At 38.8% G+C, this 8,080-nt stretch overlaps 1 pseudogene; it reads left to right on the top strand.

Moving 5' to 3' along the window:
* The first annotated feature begins 1,889 nt into the window (after positions 1–1,889).
* Positions 1,890–3,923, top strand: LOC115670205 (senescence-associated protein 13-like; annotated as a pseudogene).
* The last annotated feature ends 4,157 nt before the right edge of the window (positions 3,924–8,080 follow it).

Here is an 8,080-nt window from a genome sequence, read left to right on the forward strand (position 1 = left end):
CCTGTCTAGGGTTCTATATTCCGCTACGTTGTTTTTCGTTGATGAACCCTACAGCTTGTTTTGGCCGTCTTTTGAGTCGGTGAAGTTTAGAGTCTTTTAGTACTTCGAAGGGGGTTTATTTTGATAGTAAGCATAGTTCAATTAATGTACAGTAGATGCAAGAAAAATTGTCGCACGAGTGCTTGTTCTTTGTGTTAAGGTGGTTATTTACTCGAGTTTTGATAACGTTTCTCCTTTAATTTATAGGATTTCGAGTTCGTCGGCTTGAGATAACTTTCGTGATTTGGTTTGGACTTTTTCAGATGAATGGTGTTTATATCTTTTATGACTTTTTAAACTCATGTCTTGAAAGTGATATGAATTAAAATCTACTACCTTTCGGTATTTGTGAATAGCTTGAGAAACGTTTTAAGAAAGGTATATAAATACTACTTTGCGAATCTAGTATATGAAATGAATTCTGAATGATTTGAGAAATGCTTTAGGACTGAGTTGTGAAAAATTATTTGTTTTAGTTTGTGAATTGATTTATATTATGAATTTCGGATTGGCTTTGTGAATTATTGGAGGATGACTTAGCGGTTGATGCTTACTATTGTTATAAACCCAATAAGGGGTTTGAGGGTATGCATACGGTCCCAGATATCCTTGTGGACCGAGCCATCGGCAATATATATAGAGATCCATTGAAGAGGAAATCTTGGTCATTTGCCATCGGCTCCCCAATGTCGCTCGGTCGCATTGAGGAGCTGAACGAGGTGTCATCCTTAGTGGCCTTCTTGTGCTTGCCAGCGGCCTCCTACATAACGGGGTAAATCATTTATGTTGATGGAAGGTTCACCGTAAATGGCTCCTCATTTACTAGAGCACGAGTCCAACTTTTTTCTACCTCTAAGTTGTTCATCAAAAGACTTGGATGTTTAGTATCAAATTTGAATGAATGAAGATGACAAGATCGATGAAGGCATTTTATGTACCGATGCATTACGCTGCTGTAGCATGAGCAGAAGCAAGCCGGTGGGAACATAAAGTTTTCAATTTCCAAACATAAATCGTCTAGAGGCATGGTACTTTAATAATGATATCAATAAATATGAATTAGTTGGTGTTTAGTCATTTACACGCATCAACGTTAGAGAAGTGATTGAGATAACACTAAGAGCATGAAGTGAGGAAGAGGATCTCCATCCACGAAAGAGGATCTGCTACGAGACAAGGGTGTAGATCATTTCTACCTCTATTTCCACGCTCACGTTTGATGCTTCAATTATCCCACTTATCGTTACTCCAAAAGAGATTAATCTTAAAGGTAATCTCTAAATATATCAATCACTGAGATTCGTTGAAACGTCGAAGGCAATCTTATGGGGTAAATGATTTTTCTTTAACAAGTTCCTCTATCGCACTCAGTCATTTATTGATGCCTCAAAAGATTGTAACCGCTTATATAGTCAATCACGAATTTCCTAAACAATGTTATTTGTCAATTTATGATATTAAGACATCGTATGGGACACTAAAGGAACATATCTGGAAAAGCAATTCGTTCGCAAGTGAAGGTACAACTTGAAACTCATTGGTTAATTTGCATATCCTGTCACGCCACCTACCTTTTCTCTGCTTTGTATAGAAGCTCGTATGGAAAGTTACATCAATTACACTTAATCTCTGTATCTATAGCCAGTCATACGGTCTAAAATGCAGATTTTTCTTCACAATTCTCACCAACTCTTTTTCTATAAATGCCCATTGACCATATTTAATGAATTGAAGAGAATACAGGGATTTCTAGAGATATTTTTTGGTCTTTTTCTGGGTGGTTTCCCAATTCTTTGGCACACAGCCCCTTCAAATAGTCTGTTGCATCTTCCTTTACCCCTTCAAAGAGAATGGCTGAAGAGGGGGATGGGACTGAAAGTAGATGTAGCAGCGGCAACAGCAACGACGAAAACAGGTGGTCACTTCATGAAATGACCGCTCTCGTCACCGGTGGAACCAAAGGAATCGGGTCTGTTTCTCTCTCTCATTGAACATTTCGTTCTTTTATGTCGACGGTTTTGATGATCGATCATCAGAATGATGTAGGTCAGGGGAGAAAACATCATGACTAAGGTATTCGAAAACTGTCAATCTTGAAATCTCGTTTTTCTATAGTAACTCGAATGATAGTAGTAGGATTGTGCACTGACTAGGGCAATCCGCGGTCAAGATACTTCTTGTCCTAGCCAAAACAAATTGAGCCTATAATTTCTAGGCCGCGCCCAGTCCTAGCCAGAACAAATCGAGCCAAGATGGATAAATTTAAGCACTTTAAGTGGGTTATTTCCATCATATCTGGGGTCAAGAAAATCTTTTTCGGAGTGTGTCAGATCGAGTTTCCGACCATCAAGATCTTTTTAACTGCCTGAGTGACAGCGGATGCTTCTGAATCCAATAATGTTTGATTCCACGGATAAAAAACTAGACAATTGGTATCATCACCACTTAAAACTCTATACGATAGAAATGTCTATCTTGAGAGACTTGAATAGAGAATTCAATTACTATGAGATTGTCGTCCCTGGGTGACTGATTCATACGTAACCTTCTCAAGTTCTGTAGCCTTCACACGTTGATAGCTCATTTGACATATCATTAGCTAATAGAATTAGTTTCTCCTTTTGTGATTTCGCAAATGAAAATCCAGTGCATTCAAAGGCTTTAATTATTGGTCTGACTTCAATTGCGATGCGGCCAAATCTTCCGCACATTCCTGGGTAACACATGTCCAAACGTCTGGTCACATGGAATTTCTTCTTCTGTAAAAAAAAGGGCTTAATCTGTTGTTGTTTGCAATTACAAGTTGGTGAGTAAAATCATATTGTTGTACCATGATCAGGCATGCCATTGTGGAGGAACTAGCGAGGCTTGGGGCCACCGTGTACACCTGCTCCAGAAATGAAGTCGAAATTAATGAATGCTTGAAAGATTGGAAAAGCAAGGGTTTTCGAGTCGCGGGTTCGGCTTGTGACGTTTCCTCAAAATCAGAGTGAGAGAAGCTGATGCTCACCGTGTCCTCCCTCTTTAATGGCAAGCTCAACATCCTAGTAAGTCTAAGTCGTCTTTAATCCTGTGGACCCAATAACAATATTAATAACAAGGTCACAGTTTGTGCTTGTGTTTCAATGGATTTTGTTCTTGGTTTTCATTTGTGGTAGATAAACAATGTTGGGACCAACATAACAAAGCCGACCGTAGATTACACAGCGGAAGATTTTTCCTTCATCATGACAACTAATGTCGAATCGGCTTACCATCTGAGCTAGCTTGGGCATTCCCTTCTCAAGGCCTTGGGAGCTGGAAGCATTGTGTTCTTGTCATCTGTTAGCGGCGTTGTTTCAGTGAATACCGGATCAATTTACTCGGCCACATAAGGTAAATAAACATTATTATAAGTAACTATCTAAACACTATAAATATGGAGCTAAACAAATTGCGTCTGTTTTCTGTTTCTGTATCCAAATTGATTGGCAGGAGCAATGAACCAGTTGACCAAGAATTTGGCATGCGAATGGGCTAGGGACAACATAAGAAGCAACTCTGTTGCACCTTGGTTCATAATGACTCCACTAGCCGAGCCTGTAATTTGATCTCCGAAGACTTTAAATTTTCTCTCCTGCTAAAAAATAGTTCACCACATAAATCTTGATCATCTTTGCGATCGTAATCTAACATTAACTCATCCGTCACCGCAGCTATTTTGTAATGAGGAGTTCAACAAGGAGGCAACAGCAAGGACGCCGCTCGGTCGCATAGCAGAGCCAAAGGAAGTGTCGTTGTTAGTGGCCTTCTTGTGCTTGCCGGCAGCCTCTTACATAACGGAGCAAACCATTTGTGTTGATGGAGGGTTCACCGCGAATGGCTTCTTATTTCCTATAGCATGAGTCCGGTTGTTTTCTGCCTCTAAGATGTTCAGCGTTCTTTGTCGTCGCACGGACAAAGAAGTTTATTAAACAATAATGGCAACATCTCTGAACATTAATGTGTCTATTTATATAATTTCTTGACCACATATACAAGTATGAAGGGGAGTAGCTTCAGTTTACCCTTATGTTCACCTACTCCCACGCTATGCTTTATGTGACACATTTCATCAAAAACCCCAAACTATACCCATTGTAACATAATTGTCCTTAACTTTTTCTTGTGACGTAAAAAACCTCAAACTTGTATTTATATGACACATTTACCCTCCATCAAGGTTCTGTTAAATGATTTTTCAATCAAAACAACGTTATTTTTATGTCACTTAAGCCACTTGAGCGTCGTCATGTCAACACACCGACGTCCATGTAGGCAGATTTTTAATGATTTTCGTTGACAGAACTTTGACGGAGGACAATGTGTCACATAGGTACAAATTTGGGATTTTTGGTGTTAAGAAAAGAGTATAGGGTAAATATGCCACAATAAGGATAGTTTAAGGTTTTTTTTTTATAAAAATAGTTAATACCACAAAAAATCCAAACTGGTACACCTGTGATAAATTTTTCCCAAACTAATTTTTTTATCACAAAAAACTATAAATTGGTATATCCGTGATAAATTTACCCTCCGTTAGTTTCCGTTAAATTTTACCGTCAAATTTTTAGGTTGGATGACACGTGACAGTTGACGGATGTATCAATTTGGGGTTTATCCTCTGTTTGTCACATGTGTAATAATTTGAGGTTTTTTGTGGTATCAATCCAATTTAACGGAGGGTAAATTTGTCATAAATGTATCAGTTTGGGGTTTTTAACGGTCAAAAAATTAGTTTGGGGTAAATTTGTCACAAGTGTACCGGTTTGAGATTTTTTGTGGTCAAAAAAATAATTTGGGGTAAATTTATCATAGATGTACCAGTTTATGATTTTTCTTGATATTAACCTTTATAAAATTATAGATATGTACACACACTTCCAATAAGAAATGCCATCCAGCACTCTTGTATAAAATGAATTGCTCTAAAATGTACAATAATTTTTATATATTTAGTCATCACTTCATATATTTATAAAAGTCTGTGCAACAAGCAGACATAGATGTCTAGTTATATGTCACAGGTGAATATTTTTGGATCGCACTTTTTCCACTCCTCTTTGGGCTTAAACGCTCCTCTGCACAGTACTTTGACCATATTACCCTTGTGTTGCCCACCGCTTTCCTTCACCTTCTTCTCCATTGCAGGCAATTCTCTCTTTCCCCGCCTTTGTGTATAACAACAAAGATGCTCTTGATGTCCAACTTACTGAATCGAAAATAATTCAACACAAAGCGTAACCTTTTTCTCCAGCAAAACCACGGATTGATACCAATGGCTTGTCCTGCAGTGATGAGCGGACTTAACGATCCAGCGACGATAATATGGCAAGGCGGCCACCGAGTTACAAATCTGTAACAGCGGCGACTCAGCTTTAAACTGCCAAAGGTGACAACTCGGCATGCTAGTGGCTCGATTCAAACTAACCCAAGAAACCAGAACACAGACAAAATGAGAGAGGAAAAATCTGAACAGACGAACAACTCAAAAAATGAATAGGAATAGAAACGACCCGGTGGTGTCTTTTGTGGATCGTAGATGGTGATAAAAAAAATATCTAGGTGGGTGCTTTCTGGTCGTGAATGTCTCTTGTGCGTTGCTCAGAACTTCTTTTCTGGCCTACAATCTGTATTCTCGATGAACTCTCTCCGTTGTCCCCTTGTGTGGGTTCCCGTTGTCTAATCTCTGAGCATAAATTATGTGGCTCTTCCTCCGCTAAAAAAACATTTGAACAATGGTCTCCCATATTGCGCAACTACAGCCTTGCATTCCTCACTCATAACACTAGAGGCTCCAATAAGTTGGTTGACTTCGGTGATGATAGTCGGATACTCACAGTTGGAGCAAACCATTAGTGAGGTCCCTGTATCTGTAATTGCTTAACAAACACCAGCACAAGGTCCACTTGCTTTTACCATGATGAGAACATCGCCCATACCCTTTTTGGGTCAAAAGATCAAACGTGTGTTCCCCCTACATATTGATTAGGTTCTACACGCCAAACACAATTTCATCTCCCTCTTCTTCCTTAGCATTACGACCACCAGCCCTTGATTGACAATGCTATACCAAACAGTATCGTTGTTGGTAGACACCAAGCAAATCGCCTACGAGAGAGAGAACAGAGAGAAGTGAGTAAGAAGGAAAGTGGGACGCAAAGAAAGAAAAAAAGAAACAAAACAAAAAGAGGGACTTCGCTTTGATCAATAAAAAGAGGGTAATACAGGGAAGGAGGATTAGGATTGCTCGATCTGAAATTATGGAACAAAGTATTGTTAGGCCGCATGCTATGGAACCTCATCAATCGTCCATCCTTTTCCCTTTGGAGTATATGGGTTCACAACACCAAATGCATAGGCACTCCAATTATGCAGATCAACATTACGGATAGTTTGGCTTAGAGTTGGCGATGTCTCCTTAAATTACAACATGTTTTAACCTCGGTTATCCATAGCTCAAGGTACTGTTGCCGGAAAATTTATGAAGAACTCAGACATGCGGGACCGGTTGTGGAGTGGTATGACCTAATATGGACCAGCGGTATTAGCAAACACAATTTTATTGGCTGGCTCGTTTGCAGAAACAGATTACCGACGGTAGAAATCGTCGTCCAATGGAGGACCTCAATTGATATCCATTGTAACTTTTGTAAGGCCGGTATAGAAGACAGAACATATTTATTCTTTCAGTGAGAGTGGACAGGTAGCTTATGGCGTAGTATCCTTACACAACAGGAGATTAGGCGTCTTTTGGGAGGATGGAATAAGGAACTTCAATGGATGATTATGGCAACAAAGGGCAAAGATTTGGTGGCTAGACTCCTTAATGTATCCTTTCTAGCAACCATTCATGGCATATGGATGGAGCGCAACCGAAGATGGTTTCAAAACAAGTCAACTGATATCCATATTATTTTGGCCAACGTGCGTAAAAATGTAAGAGGTAGAGCTTTACTCACCCAAAATATTAGACCTTCTCAGACAAATATTATATTGACTATTATGTGGAGACTTCCCACCTCCATTTTCTCGAGCTATTAGCACCATTTGTAATGCTGGGGGATACCTTTAAGCTGCTCTACTTCATTCGCTCTATAATATTGACATTTTACACAAAAAAAAAAGATAGGAGGGAACCACTTTCTTTCGTAGAGTTTAATTGAAACATGCTAATTGGTGGGCCACGTAAGGAATAATATGGTCAAAACACTTTTGAAATGGAGTGTTTGAGTCAAAGGAGGAGTGGGACCCATTTTTTTTCTTAATTTTTCGATAACTGAGAGGATAATGGTGCTATGCAACAGATAAATGATACTATAACGTAAATGATAAAAATATAAAGGAGTCTAAGACAAAAAAATCAGGAGTCAATGATGTACAGAGGCTCACCTGTTCACGCCTTATAATCACCGAAGGCTAAATTCCACTATCAAATCAAGTAGATCACGAGTTACAGAGGCTTTCCGCTACCGCAACAATAGATGCTTTCCGCTACCGCAACAATAGATACTGCAACACTAAGTATCTACAAGAGATACTCTACCTAAAGATACAATTCCAGAGTAATTCTCAATACAACCATTAGTTATAACACATGACAATAAGCACAAAATGATTCTCGAAAATCGCAAATGTTATTATGTGATCTCCCAATTCCTTCGAGCTAAATGATCAACCTTATAATAGACTGCTTAGTCGAACATTGTTTACAAGTTGATCTCGTAGCCATCGCTTGAATTGAGATTGACCTGCACAATCTTTGTAGAATTTTCCAAATCCTTGTATGGTTGTTTCCATAAGTACTTCAATCACCAAGCGATCATCTTGTAATCAACGAGATTTTTTATTAAACGACTGTAAGAAACTTTTTACATTTCCTAAAAATAGTGGTTCTTATAAGTTGATCATAGTCAACGAGACAAACTTTGTCTTATTTTGATTCTTAAATAGTCGCTTCCAGATTCATGATGCTAACGTTCAAGAACGTTGGTTCTATAACCTCTATCTGAAACACTCTTAC

Source organism: Syzygium oleosum, unplaced genomic scaffold (assembly GCF_021117445.2).
Source record: "Syzygium oleosum isolate NSW1041296 unplaced genomic scaffold, Sole_v2.1 Sole_v2.19, whole genome shotgun sequence".
In the NCBI taxonomy this organism is placed as follows: domain Eukaryota; kingdom Viridiplantae; phylum Streptophyta; class Magnoliopsida; order Myrtales; family Myrtaceae; genus Syzygium; species Syzygium oleosum.